Source organism: Bubalus kerabau, chromosome 20 (genome assembly GCF_029407905.1).
Source record: "Bubalus kerabau isolate K-KA32 ecotype Philippines breed swamp buffalo chromosome 20, PCC_UOA_SB_1v2, whole genome shotgun sequence".
In the NCBI taxonomy this organism is placed as follows: Eukaryota; Metazoa; Chordata; class Mammalia; order Artiodactyla; family Bovidae; genus Bubalus; species Bubalus kerabau.
The window spans coordinates 38,267,767-38,295,377 of record NC_073643.1 but is presented as its reverse complement, the minus strand read 5'-3'; the positions used below and the strand labels follow the sequence as shown (position 1 = coordinate 38,295,377).

General features: G+C 39.7%; 2 long non-coding RNA genes across 3 annotated transcripts in view; one reads left to right on the top strand and one right to left on the bottom strand.

Moving 5' to 3' along the window:
- LOC129635413 (uncharacterized) overlaps positions 1-27,611 on the top strand; it is a 174,097-nt gene that overhangs the window by 16,678 nt on the left and 129,808 nt on the right. The window contains exons 1-2 of one of the 2 annotated variants that reach the window (XR_008706269.1): positions 410-1,155; positions 2,277-2,401. This is a non-coding gene — a long non-coding RNA (uncharacterized LOC129635413). Of the gene's footprint in view, positions 1-409; positions 1,156-2,276; positions 2,402-27,611 lie in introns of those variants that run through there. The other variant, XR_008706268.1, reaches the window with a different exon arrangement.
- Positions 1-27,611, bottom strand: part of LOC129635414 (uncharacterized) — a 41,321-nt gene that overhangs the window by 5,016 nt on the left and 8,694 nt on the right. The window contains exon 2 of the long non-coding RNA XR_008706270.1: positions 7,238-7,335. This is a non-coding gene — a long non-coding RNA (uncharacterized LOC129635414). The remainder of the gene's footprint in view (positions 1-7,237; positions 7,336-27,611) is intronic.

The following is a 27,611-nucleotide window of genomic DNA, read 5'->3' as shown; positions in this document are numbered from 1 at the left end:
TCATTTAATATATACTGGGATCATTAAATGTTACTACATGAGAGCAGGGGTCAGGAGTCGTTCTGCAAAGGGCTAAATGATAAACATATTAGATTTTGTGGGCTGTGCAGTTTCTGTCCTAGCTACTCAACTCTGCCATTGTGACATGAAAGCAGCCAGAGACAATCTCTAAATGAATGGCTGTGGCCAAATTCTGCCCATGGTGGGCTAGGCTTCTCCCCCAACCTGTAGTTCACTGACTCCTCTATACAAAAGCCTCATCAATAATTATGATATGTTATTAAATATAATTATACTACAGTATCATTGAGTTACATTTGTTATAATAGTTATTAAGGAAAATGTATGACTTTTTAATCCTCTAGATCTTAGAGTTTTCTTCAAGTGTTGTCTTGTTACTACACATTTTGGGAAATTAAATATAATCAAACAATAACCAAGCATCAGAGGAATATAGTTTTCTGGAGGTCAGTTAAAAAATGCAAGAACTCTGACACTGGCCTTAATTAAGTGTCTGTTTGTTCCACCACCATAATTTCCTGAATTCCAAGTGTTGCTTTGGGAGCAGTGGTCCCATGCAATGAAGGCCAATGCTGCTGGTTACTCTAAGCTCTGAGAGTGTTTCTGTTTATGACACGAATAGCACAAATCCAGCTCTCTGCTGCAGCTGCTACTGAGACCCAGTTGCTTGCACAAATAATAATGCCGCTTGTTTTAAGATTGTTTTAGTAAGGGGGAATATTCCTTGAATTGATTCCTTTGTCTTTTAACTCTCTGAAACATAGAGGCATGGGCTATACACTATGCTCTGTGGGAAACAAACTCTGGGGCAAATACTAGCATTGAGGAGATTTATTAGGGAATGCTCTTGGGATGAACACCTGTGAAAGGGAGGATGGGGTAGAGGGACAACTTGAACTCTGTTGTATTCTCAGGACAGGCTTCAGCTGACCCCAAGAAAAGCTCTGGAGCTGAGGTGGCTCTGCAGCATTGACTCGAGTTGGAGGAAGAGCATGCAGACTTGACATGCTGGAGTTGACCAGCTATTGGCTGAGAACGCGTGGGAAGGGCTTGGTGGCTCTCCTTAGCAGTCTTTTCCCAAGGGGGGCCAAATAACCAAGGTTGCCATCTGACTGCACTCCCAGCAGTTCATGGGTAAGCCCTTCATTCCTGAAGGGGTTTCTTGGTGTGCATCAAGACATCTACCATCTCATGGGTTAAGTCCCAGTAAGAAACTTGCCCAAGTTAACGTTCTGTTCTCAGTTTGAAAAGCCAATAAAGTGATGTTTTTGAGGTGGTGTGTAATTTTAAGTCTGGTTTAATGAAACCATTCTGTTTAATAATTTCAGTCAGTCACCCTATGAATACCAAGATCTACAAACTCTGTATGTGCAAGGCAAGTGTGCATAAGTTAGATAGTAAAACAGATTAAAGAACCATGGGGAGCTTAGAGCGTCTTGGGGGAATGTGCAAATGTGAATTACAAGGTGAAACAATGGAAGTTTTGGAGGTGATGCGACAATTATATCCTATAAGAAACCACAATTTGTTCAATTCAAATTCCCATTTTATTTTTTAAACTGCTGCCTTGTTTAAATTTATTAATAAATGGTATCAGTAGTAATCACAGTTCAATTTCTACTGTAGCAAAGCCTGGAGTCACACATGTAGATGGCAAGACTTGGAGATGGGCACCATGGTTAAGATTTATTATTTCTAATACACACTTATGAGCAGTTATGAGCAGTGCCATGTGCCAGGTAATCCAGCTCTCAGCACTATGATCTATAACCTTATTTTGGATGTTACTCATTTCTTCCCTCTATGATTGTATATATATTTACCAGCATTTTATAATACATTGCAGGTTTTACTCAGGGTCCCCACTGAATAAAAATACTGTATTAAAAATGTATTTTGATTCACACATGGAATGCAGCTTCAGCTCGTTCTCACCTGCAAGTCAAGAATGAGGTCCCTGTACAATTAAAAAGCTAAAGTGGGACTCTATATGGGCACCTGGAGGGTTGTGGACTAAGTTCAAGATTATGAAAAAATTGATGCAGAATTTCAATAAGGGCAAAAGAGATTTCACTTGGAACACATAAAATGCCAAAATTACTGCTTCAGTGTGACATATATGCAAAGCATATATGACCACATGGGATTTTATTGTTTCTAGGAAATACTGGGCATCAAACATAGTTTTCTTCAATAAGGTAATTCTGTAATAATGGTGTTACTTATTTATTTATTCATTCTTTCATTCAATATAGGGTTGATGTGTTGCACATTTCCAGGGAGCATCAGTGATATCATCATCTATGTGGACAGTGCCCTTGAAGCTGTACAGGACACAACCTTCACAACCATATTCAGTTTGATCAACAACATAAACTGGGTGAGTACATGCTTGGCACTGAGAACAGAGCAGTGAACAAGGCAGATTCAGATCATACCCTTGTAAAGCATTATTTTAGATGAAGTCAGACAAAAAGTGAGTAGCTACAAAAACCAAATGAATATAAACTAAGTCCTAGAAATATAGGGATGAGATAGCACAAGGACCTCTAACAAGGGCTACTGAGAAAGAAATCCAGAGGAAGCAATATTTAAATTGAAGCATAAAGGATAAGTTTCTTTATGGATGTGAAAACGGGTTAGCAAAGGATGTTTCAGGAAGAGGGAAGGATATTCAGAAACAAAAAATGGCAGCAACAAATCACATCACGAAGGACATGGGATAGCCAAGGAATTGAAGTGCAGCTGGGAAATGGAGGAGATAGGACTGGAGAGGGTGTCAGGGGCCAGTGCCCTGTAGTGAGGTCATGCTTGTACATTACAGAGAAGACATGTGGCACTGACAATATACATGTGGTTGATGATATGAGGACTCTTTCAGTAGAACAAGTGAGAGACAGTGGTGGCTTGTCTAGGGCAATGCTGAAAAAGGTGGGAAGAAGAAGACAGATAAAAGAGGTTTTCTACTGAAATGTCTTAACCTAACTTCATTCTGCTATTTGTTGGCCAGTAGTGTGAATTATTTTAACCTTTGCATGCTCTTAGACAGTATTAAACATCAACTATTATGAGTGATTCTGTGAAGAACAGAATATTTGAAGTTAACATCAAAGACCATTGCAATCAAGTGTTTGGTTTGCCTCTTAATATGTCGTGAAACTGAAATGACAATAAAATAGTCATTACACTCTCATTCATCAGAAATCTATTTGACAACCTAAAATTTAATCCCTCTTTTCTCTTCTACAACATGGAGTATCTACTCATTTGAGATTGTGGTGAAGATGCAAACAGATGATACATAGCTAAAGCACTCATCACGATGTCTGCTATACCATATTTGTTGTTGAATATTTTTTACTACTGCTATTATTCATACTTATGATGGGAGTCTGGGTGAGAATTAATCACCTTTTTTCCTCTGAGTTGGCTGGGCACCAAAATTTTGGGAAAGAGATGCAGCAGTTAAATCAAGAGAGATAAAAATACTAGCTTTATCACCAATATTGCTGAATTTAAGAACATGATTGGCTTTTCTGCCAACTTGCACCAAATCTAGCAATGGATATCCTTAACTGAAGGAAACCTGCATATCTACACCTCAAAATTGCTCTTGTGCCTCCATCAGGAGCACAGAGGGTTTAAGCAAGACCAGGATCCTGCCCTGATTCAGGTGTGCTTATGTCACGGAAGAAGTGAACAGTACATTTTCACTCTTCCATGGAACCAGAGAGGGGAGAAATTGAGAGCAAGGACCTGGAGTTTGAGTGAGTGAACCTGGCTGTGCCATTCATCAGCCAAGCAGACATACAAGTGCCTCAGGGTTTCTGTGAGTTAATCTCCTCACCTAGAAGATGGGGATGATAAAGTGCTACCTCACAGGACTGCTGTGAGGATTAAAGAAATGAAAATGTTGGTATGTGGCATGTAGAAATATATGTTTGCCATGACCAGCATCTGAAAAAAAAGAATACAGAAAACACTGCGCTCTATACTTTTCCAATCTCATCCACCAGAAAGATTACTGTTCTTCCCCAGGGGAAGAGCAAACGAGGAGAAAATATTTCTGAAACAGAAGGGAATACATTATTTCCAGTGCATTCCCTTCCTGAGGCATGGGATGAGGGGTAAGCCCTTCCTCTATGCTGAATATGAGGGAAGAGTAGGAGCTGACCTCCCATATATTCTATCATGACTTCCCTGGTGGCTGCTAGGCAGGAGACCTGGGTTCGATCCCTGGGTTGGGGAGATCCCCTGGAGAAGGGAATGGCTACCAACTCCAGTGTTCTTGCTTGGAGAATCCCATGGACAGAGGAGCCTGGTGGGCTACAGTCCATGGGGTTACAAAGAGCCAGACACTACTGAGCAACTAACACACACACACACACACACACACACACACCCCTACTCTATCACTTGATACCTTGGCCTTGAATCTGTCCTATCTGCCAGGTCCCTGTCTCTCCCTCCAACTACAAAGACAGGGATCTGTCACATTCATCAGTGTATCCTCTCTATAACGTCGTATCATGTACTGTGCTTTGCATGCACTGTGCCATTTACAATCAGTGCCTGATGGATCTGAACGTGAGCTTCTGTCTGAGCTACCTTGTTTCTTAACTGACTTAATTATGAAGGGCTGCTGCCGAGTGGCAAAACACAAGCCCTGCGCAGAAAGTATGAGGTTCCCATTTGTCTGCTCCCTTTCTTCAGACCCTGATTTTCAGGATTACCCAGAAAGCTGGGTGCCTAAAGCGAACAAAAATTTTCTTACCACAAGGCAAACACTCTTTATATTTACATTCCTTGCTTGTGATTTTTTTCCCATTCTAAAATTCTTCAGTTTCTCTGTCCAAAGCAGAAACAAAGAATTTAGAAAAAGTGTATTATCTTGATATCTTTTATTACCTTGATATCTCTCCTTCATATATATGCTCATCAATTAGATTTAGCTATATGTATGACACAGGAAGGATTAATGGAATATTAGGTTGGTGCAAAAATAAGTTTGGTTTTGCATTATTGAATTTTGCCATTTGATATTAGAAAACATTCTTAAATCAATGTGGTTTTGTTATACATTATTTTAACATGCATTTCTTGCTTTATATGTTTTGCTAATGAATTATTCCTTGCTGTTTATTTTATATGTATTTTAGACAAGGGAAATGATGTTAGACAAAATTCAATTCAAATGATTTTCTTATTTGAGCTCAAAATGGGTCATAAAGCAGTGGAGACAACTAGTGACTTCAACAATGCTTTTGGCCCAGAAACTTTTAATGAACATACACTGCATTGTAGGTTCAAGAAGTTTTGCAAAGTAGATTAGAGCCGTGGAGATGAGGAGTGCAGTGGCTAGCCACTGGAAGTGTACAACGACCAACTGAGAGGATGATTGAAACTAATCCTCTTTCAACTACAAGAAAAGTTGCTGAAGAACTCAACACTGACCATTCTATGGTCATTTGGCATTTGAAGCAAATCGGAAAGATGAAAAAGCTCGATAAGTGGGTGTCTCAAGAGCTGACTGCAAATCAAATAAACAATCTTTTACAAGTGTCATTCTCTCTTACTCTATGCAACAACAATGTGAATTTTATGTGACAACCAGTGATGACCAGTTCAGTGGCTGGACTGAGAAGCAGCTCCAAAGCACTTCCCAAAGCCAAACTTGCACCAATAAAAGTGTCATGGTCATTGTTTCGTGGCCTGCTGCTAGTTTAATCCACTACAGCTTTCTGAATCATAGTGAAACCATTACATCTGAGAAGTATGCTCAGCAAATCGATGAGATGCACAAAAAACTACAACTCCTGCAACCAGTATTGGTCAACAGAAAGAGCCCAATTCTTTTCTGTGACCTGGCTGCATATCACCCAACCAATGCCTCAAAAGGCGAACAAACTGGTCCACAATTTTTGTCTCAGGTGCAATATCCATGTGACCTCTGTCCAACTGACTACCACTTCTTCAAGCATCTTGACAACTTTTTGTAGGGAAAATGCTTCCACAACCAGCAGGATGCAGAAAAAGCTATCCAAGAAGAGTTCGTTGAATCCCAAAGCATAGGTTTTTATGCTATAGTAACAAACAAACAAATTTCTCATTGGCAAAAACGTGTTGATTGTAATGGTTCTTATTTTGACTAATAAACATGTGTTTGCACCTAGTTACAGTGATTTAAAATTTAGCACCCATAAACGTAATTACTTTTGCACCAACCTAATAGTTTCTTTGATTTGTACTATTTATTCACTGAAACCATTTACTTGCTATTTACTATTTGCCTCACCCAATTACAATGTATGTTCAATGGGACTTTATCTATTTTGTCTGGCTCTTGGATGCCATGGTTTTATGCCACAGTTTAGCAAATTGTGACCAGCTGGCCAAATCCAACCTACTGCCTGCTTTGTACATAAAGTTTTAGGGGGAAACTATCAGATCTGTGTGTTTACATATTGTCTTTAGTTGCTTTTGCCCTATAACACCTGACCTGAGCAGTTGTGACAAAGATTGGGTGGCCCTCAAAACCTAAATCTTTTACTATGTGGCTGGCTCACTACAGAAAATGTTGGTTAATCTCTGGCATAAACTACTAACTGATGCATTCTAAGTATTTAAACACTTGCAGAATGAAGGAGTGAATGAATCAATAAACATATAACCTATATGTTTATATACAGGTATAGATATATAGCTTATATATAGGTATAAATATATAACCAAATACAGATAAATAAAATAGTGTGTTAAAGGGATAGGACTATGCTTAAAAACTGTTTTTGTTTTTAAATCTTGTAATATTTAAGAATGTCATTTTTTAAAGCAGATGCAGAATTTTAAAATAACACCACTTCTGTAGATTGTTGGGAATATTGAGTTCTTATGGCTCAAGAATTGCTTCAAATCTAGATTACTGAGCCATTTGCTCATGTTTTCATTTTTAGTTCAAAAGCCAAGCACCCTCAGTCTTAATTATCCTTTTAATTGTGAGCTAACAGTGGGATAAGCCAGCCCATGGGGATTATTTGAGAAGCTATTTCCACAGTCGATGATGCGAGTTGTTCAAACATCAGTGGATCAGAAACAGACCTGACTTATGGAGTAATGTAAATAATATTTACCAAACTGGTCATTTATCAAAATTAAATTGATCCAAGACCCCACGAGGCTTGGTTATCTTAGTCTCTACTCCAGACATAACATTTACCTGATAACTCACAAAGCTCCCGGGCCAGCTCCATTCTCCTTAGCTTGGCATTTCTTACTTGGACCTTTCAAAGAAGCCTGCTTTGTTTAAACTTCAATCTGTTAAACAAAAAAAAGCAGTGAGCCCTTACATTTTTAAAAGATCAAGAAAAGAAAAGAGGAGAAAGAGACACTTTATTTGTTTCACACAAGGATGAAAACTGGTCTCGCTCACTGACTCCATCCATCTCCAGGTTCCTCTGAGTATGGTCACAGGATTTTTAAAGCTATTTGTTCATTTGCTTAATGCTCCTTTAGGGGCCTTTCCAATGAGTAACACAGCCAAAAAAGAGGAGAAACAATCTATTCACCAAAACGTCGCATTTTTAAAAGACATTTTGCATACTCCATTTCACAAAAAAACAATGGTTGCAAGAGCTCTGGGACATTAATTTTTCAAAGGCAAAATATTCATCTTTAATGCACATGGCCATAGGTTCAAAAAGCAATGTTCAGTTTGTGTACGTTGGCTGGAGTACTGCTATTTAAGACTTCCTCCTAGTTCTCCACTTCAGAACCGTTTCATCCAACAGTGTTCAGTGTGCTGCTTTGCATTTCAAAGCCCTAAAATCAAACATAATCGAGGTTCCAGGGTGGCTTTCAATGTAGAAGGCATGTGTTTAAGTGTATTTATAGGCATTTATATCCTTAATGAACACTGGTGTCATTTTTTCTAAAGTAACTCAACAACACAGTATAAATTATTTGAAGCTTTTTTTTTTTTTGGCCAAAAGTTAGTAAAAGATCACAGTGCCCTAGAAAGCAGCCTGGCCACCTGAGTGACCTCATTAAACATGGCTTCCCCATCCTGCCCAGAGTTCCCATCTATAATTAATCATGAAAATGGCTAGACTAAGTAGAATTCAATTATGATGAAGGGTCAAATTTTTGCAAGACAAAGTTGAAATGACTCTGAGGCTCAGGGTGATACAGCTCTTTGTAAAGGTTCACTTCAGAATTGACCTTTCTGGAGTGGAGAGGTGAAATGTCTCAGACTGAACAAGGAAAGGCAGCAATTCTAGAAAAATAGCAATGATGTATATGAACCCACATGGAGAACGAAGAGACCAAGTAGGACAGAATGCTAGAGACATTCAAAAAGTCATGCAAACAGAAATGGAGCAGGGATACTAGTTGTGAATCTACTTCATAAGGGACATATTTTTTGAGGCCAATAACATATCTTTCTACACAATTTCAAATGCAGGATATTACTTAAGCCTCTTTCTGCTCCATATCTAAATCTATAGGAAGTCCAGCAGCCACGTACTCTGCTTTTATTAGACTGAGCACATCCAGATGATTTTAATAAAGTTTTAAAAGGACATTAGTTTTGTGCTACTTCAATGAAAACCACTTGCAAGATGAATTTAAAGCAATAGATCTATTGCATGTCAACACATGCTCTGTTTATGCAAATACACCACTTTTCTCTAACAGCCAACAAAACACGGACACATTCATCAAGTGCATGAGACACAGGAGAAAAGTGTCATCATTGTAAATGTTTATGCATTAAAAAAAAAAGGGAGAGTGTGATGGGTACCAGAGTAAGCTGCTCAGATTCCCAGGATGAAGACTGAAGTTCTTATTACTTCAATGACTGAAAGCTCAGCATCTGTTGGAGTCCCTCTCTCTGGGAACTGTCAGCCAAGTAGAATCTTTTTAAAAAAATTTTTATTGCAATATAGTTGATTTACAACGTTGTGTTTCATGTGTATAGCATATTGATTCAGTTATACATATACATCTACTTATTCTTTTTCAGATTCTTTCCCCACATACGTTATTACAGAATACTGAGTAGAGTTTCCTGTACTAAGCAGTAGGTCCTTGTTGGCTAACTATTTTATATGTAGTAGTTTGCGTATGTTAATCCAAAGCTCCTGGTTTATAATATCCCTCCTTCCTCACATCTCCCCTTTGGTAACAATAAGTTTGTTCTTGAAATCTGTGAGTTTGTTCCTATTTTGTAAATAAGCTCATGTACATCGTTTCTTTTAAAAATCAGATTCTGCCTATTAGTAATATGTGATATTTGTCTTTGTCTGACATAGTTCACTTAGTATGATCATCTCTAGGTCCATCATGCTACTGTAAATGGCATTATTTTGTTCTTTTTATGGCTAATATTCCATCATATATATATATACACACACAAACACCCCACATATGCTTTACCCATTCCTCTGTTGATGGACATTTAGGTTGCTTCCACGTCTTGGCTATTGTAAACAGTGCTGCAATAAACACTGGGGTGCATCAGATCAGATCAGATCAGTCGCTCAGTCGTGTCCGACTCTTTGCGACCCCATGAATCACAGCACGCCAGGCCTCCCTGTCCATCACCAACTTCCGGAGTTCACTGAGACTCACGTCCATCAAGTCAGTGATGCCATCCAGCCATCTCATCCTCTGTCGTCCCCTTCTCCTCCTGCCCCGAATCCCTCCCAGCATCAGAGTCTTTTCCAATGAGTCAACTCTTCGCATCAGGTGGCCAAAGTACTGGAGTTTCAACTTTAGCATCATTCCTTCCAAAGAAATCCCAGGGCTGATCTCCTTCAGAATGGACTGGTTGGATCTCCATGCAGTCCAAGGGACTCTCAAGAGTCTTCTCCAACACCACAGTTCAAAAGCATCAATTCTTCGGCGCTCAGCCTTCTTCACAGTCCAACTCTCACATCCATACATGACCACAGGAAAAACCATAGCCTTGACTAGACGGACCTTAGTTGGCAAAGTAATGTCTCTACTTTTGAATATGCTATCTAGGTTGGTCATAACTTTCCTTCCAAGGAGTAAGCATCTTTTAATTTCATGGCTGTAGTCACCATCTGCAGTGATTTTGGAGCCCCCAAAAATAAAGTCTGACACTGTTTCCACAGTTTCCCCATCTATTTCCCATGAAGTGATGGGACCAGATGCCATGATCTTCGTTTTCTGAATGTTGAGCTTTAAGCCAACTTTTTCACTCTCCACTTTCACTTTCATCAAGAGGCTCTTTAGTTCCTCTTCACTTTCTGCCATAAGGGTGGTGTCATCTGCATATCTGAGGTTATTGATATTTCTCCCAGCAATCTTGATTCCAGCTTGTGTTTCTTCCAGTCCAGCATTTCTCATGATGTACTCTGCATAGAAGTTAAATAAACAGGGTGACAAAAACAGCCTTGACGTACACCTTTTCCTATTTGGAACCAGTCTGTTGTTCCATGTCCAGTTCTAACTGTTGCTTCCTGACCTGCATACAGATTTCTCAAGAGGCAGATCAGGTGGTCTGGTACTCCCATTTCTTTCAGAATTTTCCACAGTTTATTGTGATCCACACAGTCAAAGGCTTTGGCATAGTCAATAAGGCAGAAATAGATGTTTTTCTGGGACTCTCTTGCTTTTTCGATGATCCAGCAGATGGTGGCAATTTGATCTCTGGTTCCTCTGCCTTTTCTAAAACCAGCTTGAACATCTGGAAGTTCCAGTTCACGTATTGCTGAAGCCTGGCTTGGAGAATTTTGAGCATTACTTTACTAGCGTGTGAGATGAGTGCAATTGTGCGGTAGTTTGAGCATTCTTTGGCATTGCCTTTCTTTGGGATTGGAATGAAAACTGACCTTTTCCAGTCCTGTGGCCACTGCTGAGTTTTCCAAATTTGCTGGCATATTAAGTGCAGCACTTTCACAGCATCATCTTTCAGGATTTGGAATAGTTCAACTGGAATTCCATCACCGCCACTAGCTTTGTTCGTAGTGATGCTTCCTAAGGCCCACTTGACTTCACATTCCAGGATGTCTGGCTCTAGGTCAGTGATCACACCATCATGATTATCTGGGTCATGAAGATCTTTTTTGTACAGTTCTTCTGTGTATTCTTGCCATCTCTTCTTAATATCTTCTGCTTCTGTTAGGTCCATACCATTTCTGTCCTTTATCGAGCCCATCTTTGCATGAAATGTTCCTTTGGTATCTCTTATTTTCTTGAAGAGATCCCTAGTCTTTCCCATTCTGTTGTTTTCCTCTATTTCTTTGCATTGATCGCTAAAGAAGGCTTTCTTATCTCTTCTTGCTATTCTTTGGAACTCTGCATTCAGATGTTTATATCTTTCCTTTTCTCCTTTGCTTTTCGTTTCTCTTCTTGTCACAGCTATTTGTAAGGCCTCCCCAGACAGCCATTTTGCTGTTTTGCATTTCTTTTCTATGGGAATGGTCTTGATCCCTGTCTCCTGTACAATGTCATGAACCTCATTCCATAGTTCATCAGGCACTCTATCTATCAGATCTAGGCCCTTAAATCTATTTCTCACTTCCACTGTATAATCATAAGGGATTTGATTTAGGTCATACCTGAATGGTCTAGTGGTTTTCCCTACTTAATTCAATTTAAGTCTGAATTTGCCAATAAGGAGTTCATGGTCTGAGCCACAGTCAGCTCCTGGTCTTGTTTTTGCTGACTGGATAGAGCGTCTCCATCTTTGGCTGCAAAGAATATAATCAATCTGATTTCAGTGTCGATCATCTGGTGATGTCCATGTATAGAGTCTTCTCTTGTGTTGTTGGAAGAGGGTGTTTGTTATGACCAGTGCATTTTCTTGGCAAAACTCTATTAGTCTTTGCCCTGCTTCATTCCGTATTCTAAGGCCAAATTTGCCTGTTACTCCAGGTGTTTCTTGACTTCCTACTTTTGCATTCCAGTCCCCTATAATGAAAAAGACATCTTTTTTGGGTGTTAGTTCTAAAAGGTCTTGTAGGTCTTCATAGAACTGTTCAACTTCAGCTTCTTCAGCGTTACTGGTTGGGGCATAGACTTGGATTACTGTGATATTGAATGGTTTGCCTTGGAAACGAACAGAGATCATTCTGTCGTTTCTGAGATTGCATCCAATTACTGCATTTCGGACTCTTTTGTTGACCATGATGGCCACTCCATTTCTTCTGAGGGATTCCTGCCTGCAGTAATAGATATAATGGTCATCTGAGTTAAATTCACCCATTCCAGTCCATTTCAGTTCGCTGATTCCTAGAATGTCGACATTGACTCTTGCCATCTCTTGTTTGACCACTTCCAATTTGCCTTGATTTATGGACCTGACATTCCAGGTTCCTATGCAATATTGCTCTTTACAGCATTGGACCTTGCTTCTATCACCAGTCACATCCACAACTGGGTATTCTTTTTGCTTTGGCTCCATCCCTTCATTCTTTCTGGAGTTATTTCTCCACTGATCTCCAGTAGCATATTGGGCACCTACTGACCTGGGGAGTTTCTCTTTCAGTATCCTATCATTTTGCCTTTTCATACTGTTCATGGGGTTCTCAAGGCAAGAATACTGAAGTGGTTTGCCATTCCCTTCTCCAGTGGCCCACATTCTGTCAATATATCTTTTCAAATTATGGTTTTCTTCAGATATATGCCCAGAAGTGGAATTACTGGATCATATGGTATTTTCAGTTTAAGGAACCTCTTACTGTTCTCCATAATGGCTTCCCTGGTAGCTCAGATGGTAAAGAGTCTCCCTGAAATACTGTAGACCTAGGTTCAATCCCTGGGTCAGGAAGATCCCCTGGAAAAGGAAATGGCAACCCACTACAGTATTCTTGCCTGGAAAATCCCATGGATGGAGGAGCCTGGCAGGCTTGGTGGGCTACAGTCCATGGGGTCGCAAAGAGTCAGACATGACTGAGCAACTAACTTTTTTTTTTTTCCACTGTTCTCCATAGCAGCTGTACCAATTTATATCCCCACCAATAGGGGAGGAGGGTTCCCTTTTCTCCACACCCTCTCCAGCACTTCTGGTTTGTAGACTTTTTGATGATGGCCATTCTGACCAGTGTGAGGTGATACAAAGAATATCTTTTCCAAGGTTATACCTGTTCTCTGGAGACAGCTCACAATTCAAAGACAGGTCATTATGTGTACGTATATGTGAAGGGGAGGGCAGGGAGAGGTGTATAAAGTCATGGTTCCCTGACATCATGTGACCTGAGGAGCCATCCTAGTTGGAAGTTATTGAAACCTTCCTTTTCACTACAGTGCATTCCAGCATCTCATTGGGCCCAGTTCAACTTCCTGTAATTTCACATAGGGTTTACTCTCAAGAGCCCTGCATACAAATCTCTAAGCCAATTTCCCAGGGAAGCCAGCCTAAGAGGGTGAAGACTATTCCTTCCTAATGTCTCTCTCGTTGATTTTATTTTTAACTTTTTATCATGGAAATATCAAATATACACAAAAGTCAAGAAAAGAATACAACTCATCAAGTTTATAAACATCTTGCCATTCTGGTTTCATCTAATCTTTGTAAAAACTATATTCTTTTAAAGTAAATAATTTCACCCATAAATACTACACTATGTATTTAACATATAAAGATTTTTTTGAAGCAATAATCATGCATTATGATATAAATTAACTGTAATTCCTTAAAGCCACCTAAAACCCAATATGTATCCAATATTCCCTAGTTGTTTTCATTTTTTTAGAGTACGCATTGATTTGCAATTTTTTTTATCAAGAGTTCTTCTTCACTTTCTGCCATTAGAGTGGGATATCATCTGCATATCTGAAGTGGCTGATATTTCTCCCAGCAATCTTGATTCCACCTTGTGATTCATCCAGCCCAGCATGATGTACTCTGCATATAAATTAAATAAGCACAGTGACAATATACAGCCTTGTCATACTCCTTTCCCAATTTTGAACCAGGCAGTTGTTTCGTGTTTGGTTTTAACTGTTACTTCTTAACCCACATACAGGTTTCTCAGGAGACAGGTAAGGTGGTCTAGTACTACCAGGTCTTCAAGAATTTTCCAGTTTGTTGTGACCCACACAGTCAAAAGCTTTAGCTTAATGAAGCAGATTTTTTTTTCTGGAACGTCCTTGCTTTTTCTATGACCCAACAAATGTTGGCAATTTGACCTCTGGTTCCTCTGTCTTTTCTAAATCCAGTTTACACATCTCGAAGTTCTCTGTTCACATACTGCTAAAGGTTAGCGTGAAGGATTTTTGGCATAACTTTGTTAGCATGTGAAATGAGCACAACTATATGAAATTTGAACATTCTTTGGCACTGACCTTCTTTGGGATTGGAATGAAAACTGACCTTTTCCAGTCCTGTGACCACTACTGAGTTTTCCAAATTTGCTGGCATATTGAGTGCAGCACTTTAACAGCATCTTTTAGTATTTCAAATAGCTTAGCTGGAATTCCATCACCTCCACTAGCTTTCTTTGTAGTAATGCTTTTTTTTTTTTTTTGAAGTTTAATTTTATTTTATTTTTAAACTTTACAATATTGTATTGGTTTTGCCAAACATCAAAATGAATCCACCACAGGTATACATGTGTTCCCCATCTTGAACCCTCCTCCCTCCTCCCTCCCCATACCATCCCTCAGGGTCGTCCCAGTGCACCAGCCCCAAGCATCCAGTATCATGCATCGAACCTGGACTGGCGACTCATTCCATATATGATATTATATGTATTTCAATGCCATTCTCCCAAATCATCCCACCCTCTCCCTCTCCCATAGAAGCCCACTTGACTTCATACTCCAGGATGTTTGGCTCTAGGTGAGTCATCACACCATCGTGGTTATCGGGGTCATTAGGATCTTTTTTGTAAAGTTCTTCTATCTATTCTTGCCACCTCTTCTTAATCTCTTCTGTGTCTGTTAGGTCCTTACCTTTGCTGTCCTTTATCATGCCCATCCTTGCATGAAATGTTCCTCTGATATCTCCAATTTTCTTGAAGATATCTTTAGTCTTTCCCGTTCTGTTGTTTTCCTCTATTTCTTTGCATTGTTCATTTAATAAGGCCTTTTTATCTCTCCTTGCTATTCTCTGGAATTCTACATTCAGCTGGGTCTATCTTTCCCTTTCTCCCTTGCCTTTTGCTTCTCTTCTTTCCTCAGGTATCTGTAAGGGCTACTCAGACAACCACTTCTCCTTCTTGCATTTCTTTTTCTTTGGAATAGTTTTGGTCACTGCCTTCTATACAATGTTATGAATCTCTGTCCATAGTTCTTCATGCACTCGAAGAGATCTAATTCCATGAATCTATTTATCACCTCCATTGTATAATCATAAGGGATTTGATTTAGGTCATACCTGAATGGCCTAGAGGTTTTTCCCTATTTTCTTCAATTTAAGCCAGAATTTTGCAATGAATAGCTCATGATCTGAGCTGCAGTCAGATCCAGGTCTTTTTTTTTTTTTTCCTGACTATATAGAGCTTCTCCATCTTTAGCTGCAAAAAATATAATGAATGAATCTGATTTCAGCATCCACAATCTGGTAATGTCCATGTGTAGATCCATCTCTTGGGTTGTGGGAAAAGTGTTATTTGCTATAACCAGTTTTCTCTTGACCAAACTCTTAGCCTTTTCCCTGCTTCATTTTGTACTCCAAGGCCTGTTATAAAGTTGCCTGTTATTCTGGGTATCTCTTGACTCCCTACTTTTGCATTCTAATCTCCTTTGATGAAAAAGACATCTTTTTTTTTAAATGTTCATTCCAGAAGATGTAGGTCTTCAAAGAATGTTCAACTTCTTTGGCATCAGTGTTGAAGCACAGACATGGATTACTGTGGATGTTGAATGGTTTGCCTTGGAAACAAATTGTGATCATTCTGTCATTTTTGAGACTGCACTCAAGTACTGCATTTTGGACTCTTTCGTTGACTATGAAGGCTACTCCATTTCTTCTAAGGAATTCTTGCCACCAGTAGTAGATATAATGGTCATCAGAATTAAATTCACCCATTCCCGTGCATTTCAGTTCACTGATTCCTAAGATGTCAATGATCAGTGATCAGTCTTCCCATTTCCTGCTTGACCACATCCAATTTACCTTGATCCATGGACCGAACATTCAAGGTGTCTATACAATATTGTGCTTTACAACATCAGACTTTACTTTTACCACCAGACACATCTACGGTTGAGCATCATTCCTGCTTTGGCCCAGCTACTTCATTCTTACTTGAGCTATTAGCAATTTCCCTCCACTGTTCCCTAGCACCGAACACTTTCTGACCTGGGTGGCAGAGGCAGGGTGGGGTGGGGGGCGGTGGTAGTTATCTTTCAGCATCATATCTTTTCACCTTTTCATACTGTCCATAGGGTTCTCCATGCAAGAACACTAGTGTGGGTTGCCATATCCTTATCCAGTGGACCACATGTTGTCAGACTCTTTCCTATGACCCGTTTGTCTTGGGTGGCCCTGCGTGGCATGTCTCATAGCTTCATTGAGTTACACAAGCCCCTTTTGCTATGACAAGTCTGTGATCCATGAAGGAGCCTAAAACTAACACATCATAAATCAATTATACCTCAACAGCAACAAAAAAAATCCAGATTTTCCAAGAAGCCTTACACAAATCTCCTAACCAGAATTAGTCTTTCTCTGAATTCTCAAAATACTTGTGCAACATATGGCAGCAACAAAGACATAGACTCTGAATCACTGTTCTGCAGGTTACCAGCAATAGGACTTTCTTATCTACAAAACGGGAATAATGTGACATTTACCCAGATAAAATTTTTGTGAAGGTTAAACAAGAGAATGAAGGCATATGCTATTAATTCTAAACTACTAAATTCAAGACTTCTGTAGAATTCATCTTTGTGGTTTCTGATAAGTCTTTTACAGTTCTGAACACAATATATTCAAAACTGTACAAGATTTATGTTTGCTAGAATGTTACACTTAGCTTTTGACTGAAATTCTGGATCATTTGTTATCTTCTTAACATATTGAGAAGATAAATTATCTATACCTTTAGGGGAAAATCCTATGTTTTAGGATGTGATCATTGATCCTAAGAGTACCCTTATATGCTGGATGGGCTCTGGAAGGTCACTTACCCTCTCTGGAGCTCAGTTTCCAGATATGTAAAACTTAAGGCACTGGTCTAAATCAGTGACTCTCAAAAAATGTCCTAGATTGCCAAGAACTTAAAAAAAATCAGTTTTCCTATTATTTAAGAGACTTTTTCTTTAAAAAAGCAAACAGCACTGGTTCAAATAACAATCCATGGTCTTCCTATTTTTTATAATCAAAGTCATATAAAAATGATTTTATTTGTTTATGCAACCTTAATCAAAAGTAAGTAGACAGATTTTCCCCTGAGCTTTCTGTAATACTGAAACACAGTACTTAGCCACAAATTGTGGCATAAGTAACGTAAGTTGGCAACTGCTGTTCTTAATCATTTTTATGGTTCCCAAAAACTGGGATGCTCCAAGATAAATCAGGCCATTTAACTTTCAGTTCTTTTATGGCATTGTCATGTTTTCTGTATGTACTTATATACTTTTTGTTATTGTTGTAAAGGGATTAAAGGCATGAAATCCAGCGTGGGGTACATTTCTCAGCCTGAGTGACAAGTGGGCATCATCTAGACAAGTAACGGGATAAGAGAGTGGACTAGAAACAGTGACTTGGGCAGAAGGAACTGGTATATAGGCCTACACACAAGAGATAACCGGAGAAACTTTGGTACTTTGGGTAATTTAGTCTGTGTACATACACATTTGTACTGTATAATGATGTAAAATGTATTTCTATGTATTGAGGTCAAAAAAGTTTGCTCACCATGACTCCAGACTTCAGGAAGCTTTCCTAAAAAGGTTGCTACAAGTCACCATGGGAAATAGGTGGTAGATATCAACAAAGCAGCACAAATCCATCTCTCCCACTAAAACATGAGGCTCAGAAGAGCACATCCTAGTGCTGATAACCTAAGAGTCTACCAACAAGTTCCAACTGAAAGAAGGACTTCCTTCAGAAGACCCAGAAATGGGCTGCTTCAGAGAGATGCATCAGTTTACTGCATTTTGTGTTTGTCAGTGGCAGTTCTGGGCCATTTCTGTGGTGTTACATATTTGTGATCTCTTCAACTTCCTGTGGCTCAGTCACTTTTCTGCTTAGCATCTACCATGGGAGAGCTGGGACTTGCCATCTGGGCCGGGAACTTCAAAGATGTGTTTTGGTTTACATTCTGTTACAATGAAGTAAATGCAAATTGTTTCTATGTCTTTTTTTTTTTTTAATTTATTTTACTTATTTTTGGAAGAGGGAGACTAAGAGGAGGGAGCAAGGACCAGCAATGGTTTAATATGGTGTTGGCCTGACTTGAAAAAAAAATCTAACAGATGTTCATTTTGATTCATTGTTTTCTGTGGGAATTGACTTTTCTACTATTTTTCAAATTCTATTTAGATCCAGATTTGTCATAGTAGGGGGAAAATGCTAAATTTCCATTTAGACATAGTCACTTTAACAGTGGCAACTTGCCATTTCTCCTAACTTTCCTTATTTTTTTAGAAATAACACAAACACTTCATTGAGTTTGAGGCTGACCTGAACTTCATTTAACTCTCCTTCAAAGGTCAACTAAAAGGCATCAGTTCTCATGGAGGAAAAGAATATCAATCACAGTTTAGAGTGAACCAGAAGAAACTTTAGAGATGAGTTAATCCAATTCCTACTAATTTTGCAGAAGAAGCAGTCAAGTTTTAGAGAAGTATTGCAAATTCCCCAAGGACATGAGGTGACCGGTGGTATAACTGGACCTAGAACCAAGCTCAGGACAACCAGATAAAGCCCTTTCCACCTGGCATCACTACCTCTTTAAACGTTTGGCAATAGCTCCTCCAAGATGGTGATTTCATGAAAGTCATCAGCCATGCAAATCAGATAAAACTCATCATACATTTTGTTACTGGCAATGAAATCTCAAAAGTAATTCTTTTAGAATTGAACATTTTATTTATTGGTTAATTGAGTCTAGTATCACAGTAGGAGTCTCCAGAGAAAATCTGTAGTTTTAAGAGTTTTTCCTTTGACAAATAATAAGATGGAAAGTGAAAGTGAGAGTCACTCAGTCCTATCTGACTCTGTGATCCCATAGACCATACAGTCCATGGAATTCTCCAGGCCAGAATACTGGAGTGGGTAGCCTTTCCCTCCTCCAGGGGAATCTTCCCAACCCATGGATCAAACCCAGGTCTCCCACATTGCAGGTGGATTCTTTACCAACTGAGCTACCGGGGAAGCCCCAGTAAGATGGAGGGAAGTTCCCAAAGCATCATAGTGTTATGTGCTATACGTGGCTTTCCCCTAGAATTATTATTTTTAGAAGTAAGTAAATTATAATCAGAGGAATTATTCAAGTCACACTCTGGAAGCCACGTGGAATTGAGGAAAGAAAGTTTCTAGCAATTTAGACAAGAGTTTCTCAACCTTGGCACTATGAGCATTTACACCACATAATTCCTTGTTATGGCAGTGGGAACTAACCTGTGATTGACTATAGGATATTTAGCAGCATTCTTGGCCTCTACCCAGTAGAAAGTGAAAGTGAAAATGAACTCACTCAGTCGTGTCCAGCTCTTTGCAACCCTGTGGACTGTAGCCTACCAGGCTCCTCAGTCCATGGCATTTTCCAGGCAAGAGTACTGGAGTGGGTTGCCATTTCCTTCTCCAGGGGATCTTCCCAACCCAGGGATTGAACCCAGGTCTCCCTCATTGCTGGCAGATGTTTTACTGTCTGAGCCACCAGGGAAGCCCACACATCCAGTAGAAACACACCCTCCATTGTGATAAGCAAAATTGTCTTGAGAGCTTGTCAATTCATCTAGTCAAGCTCTTGTCAATATCTTGTCAATGTAGCTTGTCAATATCCCTGGGGGATAAAATAGCCCCCAGTTGGGAATCGCTAATTGAAACAGGTCTGGGTGTCCAAATTTTAAGGAGATGGTTTCTTTACTAAGAGAGAGGCAGAGGGAGAGAAGAGAGAAAGAGAAAGGTATTATTATTATTTATTATAAACGTAATGCTGCTGCTGCTAAATCACTTCAGTCATGTCCGACTCTGTGCAACCCCATGGACTGCAGCCCACCAAGCTCCCCCGTCCCTGGGATTCTCCAGGCAAGAACACTGGAGTGAGTTGCCATTTCCTTCTCCAATGCATGAAAGTGAAGAGTGAAAGTGAAGTCGCTCAGTCATGTCCAACTCTTAGCGACCCCATGGACTGCAGCCTACCAGGCTCCTCGTCCATGGGATTTTCCAGGCAAGAGCACTGGAGTGGGTTGCCATTGCCTTCTCCGTTATAAATGTAATAAATACTTATAAAACATAATACATGGGAACATATTACTTAAGCAATACCAAATTACCCAAAGTTAGTCTCAATCTGGTGTCACAGTCAACAAAGTCACAAACTGACATCCAAAAATCAATGAAAATAAATTTAACTCTTTAACAAAATCTCCCTAAGAGATATAGGACAGGTATTTCCCCTCAAACGTCCTTACACCCCTCTTCAACCGTCTATCCATCCTCTCATCACCACAGTTGCTCTTTCACAATCTCTTCTCCTGTCTCTCAAATTTGACTGTAAATGTGCTGGCCTGCCTGTCTCCTCTCCATGTTCATGCTTTAGTGTTCAATGACTCTGCTTTTCCAATGTGGTTCTCCTGCTTTCTCTTGGTCTAGATCCAGGTAACCTCTCAACAGCTTCCCAGGTGGCTCAATGGTAAACAATCTGCCTGCAATGCAGGAGCCACAGGAGATATAGGTTCGATCCCTGGGTCAGGAGATCCCTTGGAGAAGTAAATGACAACCCACTCCAGTATTCTTGCCTGGAAAACCCCATGGATAGAGGAACCTGGTAGGCTTCAAGTCCATGGGGTCACAAAGAGCTGGATAGGACTGAGCATGCATGCACACACACATCTTACCATGTGGTTACCTTACGCATTACTGAGACCCATACAACCAAAGCTCTGGATCTCAGGCAAATAGTAAATCTTCCTTGGAATACTCTGAGATGGGGGAAGGTTTTAAATTCTATTGTTGCTATTCAGTTGCTAAGTAGTGTCTGACTCTGTGACCCCAGCAGGCTTCCCTGACCTTCACTATCTCCCAGAGTTTGCTCAGATTCATGTCTATTGAGTTGGTGATGCTCTCTAACCATCTCATCCTTCACACATTTAAACCTTATACAAGACTAGTTTTATCCCAGTCATACTAGAAAGAAGAAAATCAGCATCAGCAGCAAGTCCACTCCTCATAAACCCCAGAGCTCTTGGTAGGTGGTTTAGACACTGGGAGCTGTGAGAAGAGAATCAAAATGAAAAAGGATAGTTTGCATCCCTAATCATGGAGGGAAAAATACAACAATCTGACCTTTGCTGCCACGTTGTTTTTTTCATCAAATTGTGAGGCTGACTTCAGGATGTTTCCGTTTTATGTGGGGCCACCACCACCATCATGACCATTATCGTATCATTATCAAGTACTTACTATGTGCCACAATGTAAGCATTTTAGAAGAAGGTCATACTTTCAGTACATTTTACAAGAAGGTCATACTTTGAGTACTACTTCTAACACAGGTGCTGTTAACATATTTCCAACTGAGTGGTGAGGAAATTGAGTCTCACTGTGGTTAAGCTACCCAGGACCACACAGCTATTCTTTTATTTGTAAGTACAAGAAAAATTCCCATGCTCAGGATCCCTGGTATAACTTCTTTCTTTGCCATATGTTTTCTCTGAATACCTGGTACGGTAGGTGGCAGGTAAGAAGCACCATGCTGCCACTGCCATTCCATCTTCCAACAAAGGTCCATGGATGACTGATGAGGGGCTCAGGTGGGTCACAGGGGACAATTTGCCCATAATTTCCACTGTAAGAATCTATCCAAAAATTCTTCCCCATGCTTGCTCTAGCTCTTTCAGAACTGTCTTGTGGCCTTGCTACTCAAGGTGCACTCCACAGCATCAATATCACCTGGGAAATTGTGAGAAATGCAGAATCTCAGGCCACACTTCAGAGCTACTGAATAGTTTCCCAGGTGATCTGAATACATTCCCTCAGGATGTTAGAAGGTTGTCCCAAATATAAGACCTCCATAGTCCAGTGGTTCTCATGCTGAGCAAATGTCAAGTTTACTTAGAGGACATGAGAAGTCACAGATTGCTCAGGCTCCCCTCTGCTCTAGGGCTTGGGAGTCTGTAGATCTTGGGTGGGGCCCAAGATTTTGCATTTCTCACAAATTCCCAGGTGGTCTGGGACCACAGTTTGTGTACCATCGCTATGGTGAAATACACTGAAAAACTGCTAAAAGGTAAACCAAACTGAAGCAGTTGATTTTCTAACAGGTTTCAGAATTGTTAATATGTTAGTACTTTGTTTCTCAAACTTCTGGCTCATTGAAACTATTTGGGAGGTGGGGAGCGAATAACACTGCAGATTAGTATTCCACAAAACTAACTTTGAGAAACACTGCTCTACAAACACACAATATAAAGTTTGGCAATGAAAAAGAAAAAAGCTGAATGCCGTAAAATGACCTCTTGGGTTGGGTGAGGATTAGTCTTGGTTTTAGTACAGTGTCAGCACAGCTGTTATGTCTTTTAGCAAAAGAATAGCACGTATCTCCAAGGGATTTGTACAGACTGAAAATAAATTAGAAATTATTGAGATTCACGTAACATAGACCGGTAATTTAAAAGGGTCAAAAAATATATCGGCAACATTCAAACTGCTGTTTCATCCCCCCTGTTGAAATACAAGCCAAGAATAAAACATTGATTAAATAGAGAGCACTGACATTTTACTCCTGGGCTGCTGGATACCAGCCTAAACAAAGAGCCGGTTAAATTCGAAAGACAAAGAGTCCTTTTGTGAGGCAGTAAGTTCATCTGGGAGAAATATTAAGTGAAGTCTCCAAGGAGAGTGTTCCCCAACATCTTTACCTCCAACGCTCATTGAGAGGCACTAGGTAAAATCACATTCAAAATGTACAAGGGAAGGAAGGTGAATAAATTTATTAAAAGATGGAATTGGGATACACATAAAACTCAACTTTTGCCTCCAGTGAGGGACATTTATATTAGAAAATGAAAATCAAAATGAACAATGAAAAATGAGCAAGAAAAATACATTTTTCTGAGCAAACAAAACATAAAGTGTCAATTTTACCATATTTTCTAAGGATAGGCAATATAGCAGTGGACAGAATGGACATTTATCTCTACTCTCAAAGACTGTACACAGTGATAAGGAAGATAGGCTCAAAAATAATAAAACAATAAATCAAATAGGAGTTATATTTGAAGATAAACAAGGAGAAAAGAGAGAGAAAGAATTTGAGTAGAGTTGCTTTGAGTGCTTCAGTAAAGCTTGGGTGATTTATTTGAGCTAAGAAAGAAGAGAATGCAAGAAGGACCAATATAAATGTTTGGGTAAAGAGCATTTCAGAAATCCAGAATAGTGTAGGACTATAATGGGAAAAATAGAGGTATTTACAGTACTGAAAGGAGACCACATTAATTGAAGACTTCGCTTTGTCCATGTGACCATGCTGAGTCACAGTGTTGAGTCTAACAGTGTTGTGCAGGTGTCAGGTAGGAATGGCAGGTGATGATGTTCAAGATAAGTTAGATCTTAGCCTCCTGATTGTGGCCATTTCATTTCCCATGATTCATTTACTCAGCCCCCAAAAGCAACAAGCTGGTTTCTGCTGTGTTAGTACAGAACAAATAAATCATTTGACTGGATCCTATTCTACATGTACAGTTGTATGTAATGTCAGTAACTACTGTTCTTGCCAAAATATTCTTTTATATCCCCTGCCTGCTGTTGAGAGTTATTTCTTGACAATAATGCTAAGTTCAATTGTGGCAAACAATTTTAAACAATTTAAAGTTGCCCAGGGACTTTCCTTGTGGTCCAATGGTTAAGAATCTGCCTGCCAATGTAGGGGACTGGAGTTCGATTCCTGGTCCAGGAAGATTCCATATGCCTGCCCAGGGGCAACTAAACCTGTGCACCACAGCCACTGAAGCCCTAGAGTCCGTGCTGCGCAACTAGAGAAGCCACTGTAATGAGAAGCCTGCACACTGCAACTAGAGAGCAGTCCTTGCTCATCACAACTAGAGAAAGCCTATGTGCAGCAATGAAGACCCAGCACAGCCAGAAATAAATAAAACTGCCCACCAACTTTAAATCTGTAAGGAGGCGTATCACATCTCTTCATAACAGTGTTGCAATCAAACATCAAAGAGGCTAGAGACCTATACTGGGGAATCATGTGTCCATGATGCACCAAGGTCATTCTCCTTGTTACATATTGTAAAAGAGTTTCAGATGAATGGATATATTAGGTGGATTTTAAACATAAAGAAATGATTGGTTGATCTATTTAATAAAGTACAGATAAAGATTTCTTAACCCAAGACTATGAAAAATGAGTATGCAAAGGATATAAATCTATCTAGACATGATTTTGTTAGAAGAACATTTTGGAAAGTAAATGTGCTGAGGATTATTTTCATAAAAATAAAAAGTATACAGAAAGATCCCCAAAGGTTGGGATTAATTAACAAATCATTTTAGTTAAAGTCTTACAGGGTATTCATTCCTAAAAGACAAAGAAGGTTGGCAAGGGAATTCAACAAAGCAAGACAGCTCAGACTCTAGAAAGAATTTATCTTCCCTACTGTGATTTCCAATACTACGAATCTGGACATTTGCCTTCTAAGAAGTTAAAATTCTTGAAATAGAAACTCTCCACTGTCCTGCATGGGCTATGTGATTACTTCATTCCTCAGAAGTCTCAAATATTACATTTGCTCTGTGCTTTTAAGTGGCATCAAGTGAATAAAGACTGGCTGAAATCATCCGAGGAAGAGGCAAAAATCTGCTTTTCGTTTCTGCAAGACGACCTGATTGTGTAATCATACCCCAGCCAAATCTGGCTTGTGTTGTTAGAGGAATTATCTCCTCATTAAAAACAAATCTTAATAGGCCTAATTTGAAGGCTGCATTTGTCTGTAACTTGATCAAGAGAGTAATGACTGAACCATGTTCTACAGAGGGAGAGTAAAAGAAAGTCAGAGACATTAAACAGTGCAGATTATAGTCACATTAGAGGGCTTTTGATATGCAAATGGAGCATACTAAGCCAAAAAAAAAAAAAGCAACAGGCTTGCTTCTATTTCTTTTCTTGATACTTTCCACAGCATGTGCAGGAAAATCTTACTCTCTAAGAAATGGTAGAGTTTGAGAGACCTATAATTGCTCTTTTCAGGGCCTTAGTCTCCTCAGTTGTAACATAGGGATAACAATGTTTGTAATTATTATAATAGGGCTATGCTGCTGCTGCTGCTAAGTCGCTTCAGTCATGTCTGACTCTGTGCGACCCCATAGATGGCAGCCCACCAGGCTCCCCCGTCCCTGGGATTCTCCAGGCAAGAACACTGGAGTGGGTTGCCATTTCCTTCTCCAATGCATGAAAGTGAAAAGTGAAAGTGAAGTCGCTCAGTTGTGTCCGACTCTTCGCGACCCCGTGGACTGCAGCCCACCAGGCTCCTCCGTCCATGGGATTTTCCAGGCAAGAGTACTAGAGTGGGGTGCCATTGCCTTCTCCGATAATAGGGCTATAATAAAGATTAAATAAGGTAATATACGTGAAACGTGCAGAATAACATCCAGGTTTCTAATCCATCCAGTGCATAGCTAATGATAGCACTTACTATCATTAGGTTTAGGTCTTATAGGTTTTGTTATTATATTGGCATTCTTTTTCTATCTCTATACTGTTCTATCGGAGAAGGCAATGGCAACCCACTCTAGTGTTCTTGCCTGGAGAATCACAGGGACGGGGAAGCCTGGTGGACTGCCATCTATGGGGTCGCACAGAGTCAGACATGACTTAAGTGACTTAGCAGCAGCAGCAGCATACTGTTCTATATCTATTCTATACCATTTCTATTTCTGTATCATTCTGTATATATTTCTATACCAGTCACAGATTCACAAAATTAGATTCACAGAATTTTGGGACAGGAAAAAACTAGGGTATTGTTTCCAGAACTGTGTTCAATGAATAACTACTATTATTAAGATATTAAGTTATATAAAAATAGGGTTCTCTATTCAAAGACTTGGGAAATACTTGGTTAAGTAAAATCAAAACCATATCATCATAAGATCTTTAATAATCTTTAATTTACCAGCAATGTGAATCTCAAAGAGGGTAACATTTTATTCAGTCTTTCTTATATTTATTTGACCATAAACACATTTTCCATAGAATGTCTGATAACCCCTCCAAAGAACATTAGTTCCTAAAGAAAATTATGGATGACAGCTCAGTGATACTCAAAGAGAAAAATGACTTCTCCTAGGCCCTCATCTACTTGGGGACAGAGTCCAGACTTATGCCTGAGTCTCCTGGTGTCTCTAGGATTCTTTGCATTAAGCTGGCATCTTGATCTGGCCTGCATTTCTGCAACAAAGATCTTCAGTGAAATGAGGAATAAAACCTGGTGGTTAAAAGCATGGACCTGGTTTAACTGCCTACTTTCCAGTGTATGATCTCATGAAAGTTATTTCACTTTCCTGGGCCTCACGGTTTTGTTTTTTTCCTCTCCACTGAAAATGGGGGTAATGATTGCACCTGCCTCATAGGATTGTTCAGAGTTTAAATGACACAATGCATGTAAAACATATATATTACTTGTAAACAATTTATCATTGTTCCTAAAACATAGTAAGTGCTAAAAATAAGTTGCCAGTTATTGAGAAATAGTATTTTTAAAGAGGGGCAGATTCCTTCATAGAGAAGGAAAATCTGATGACAGTGAATTGTTTGCTGTCAACTACTTTTTAAGACCTTGCAGCAGAAGCTCCTCAATAACGCGCTGCTTGAAGCAATGCTAGGAAGCTCTCTAAACCACTGAACCATGACATGGCCAAGAAAAGAGAAGAATGAACTTTTTCAGGCAGAATAGGAGATACTGTCCTAGGCTTTGAGTCTTTGGATTCTACTGCAGAAATTTCTCAGACAGGAAGCAGCCAAAGTGCCCCTAGTCCTAGGCTAAGGGTTCTGTCATGGGCCATGCACCAGGCTTATCTGTGAACTTCTGGTAACCAGTCCATTAGGTAAATATAGACATTGAAACTTGTCTTTTACCTTAGCTAGTTTGAGAATTAGTCTAGAAGAGGGGTCCTCAAATGTGTGGTCCTTGGAGAAGGAAATGACAACCCATTCCAGTACTCTTCCCTGGAAAAATCCATGGACAGAGGAGCCTGGTGGGCTGCAGTCCATGGGGTTACATGACTGAGCAGGCACTCATGAGGCGGGGTGGACAGAGATGGGTTGGTAGCAATAAATTGGTAGAACGGAAAGAAAAAAAAAAGTGTGGCCCTGAAACAGTAGAATCAGCATCTCTTAGGTACTTGTTAGAAATGCAATTCTCACTCCCACCCTAGACTTGCAGCATTTGATTCTGGGTAGGGCCCAGCAATATTTATGCAGCAAGTCTTCAGGTAAT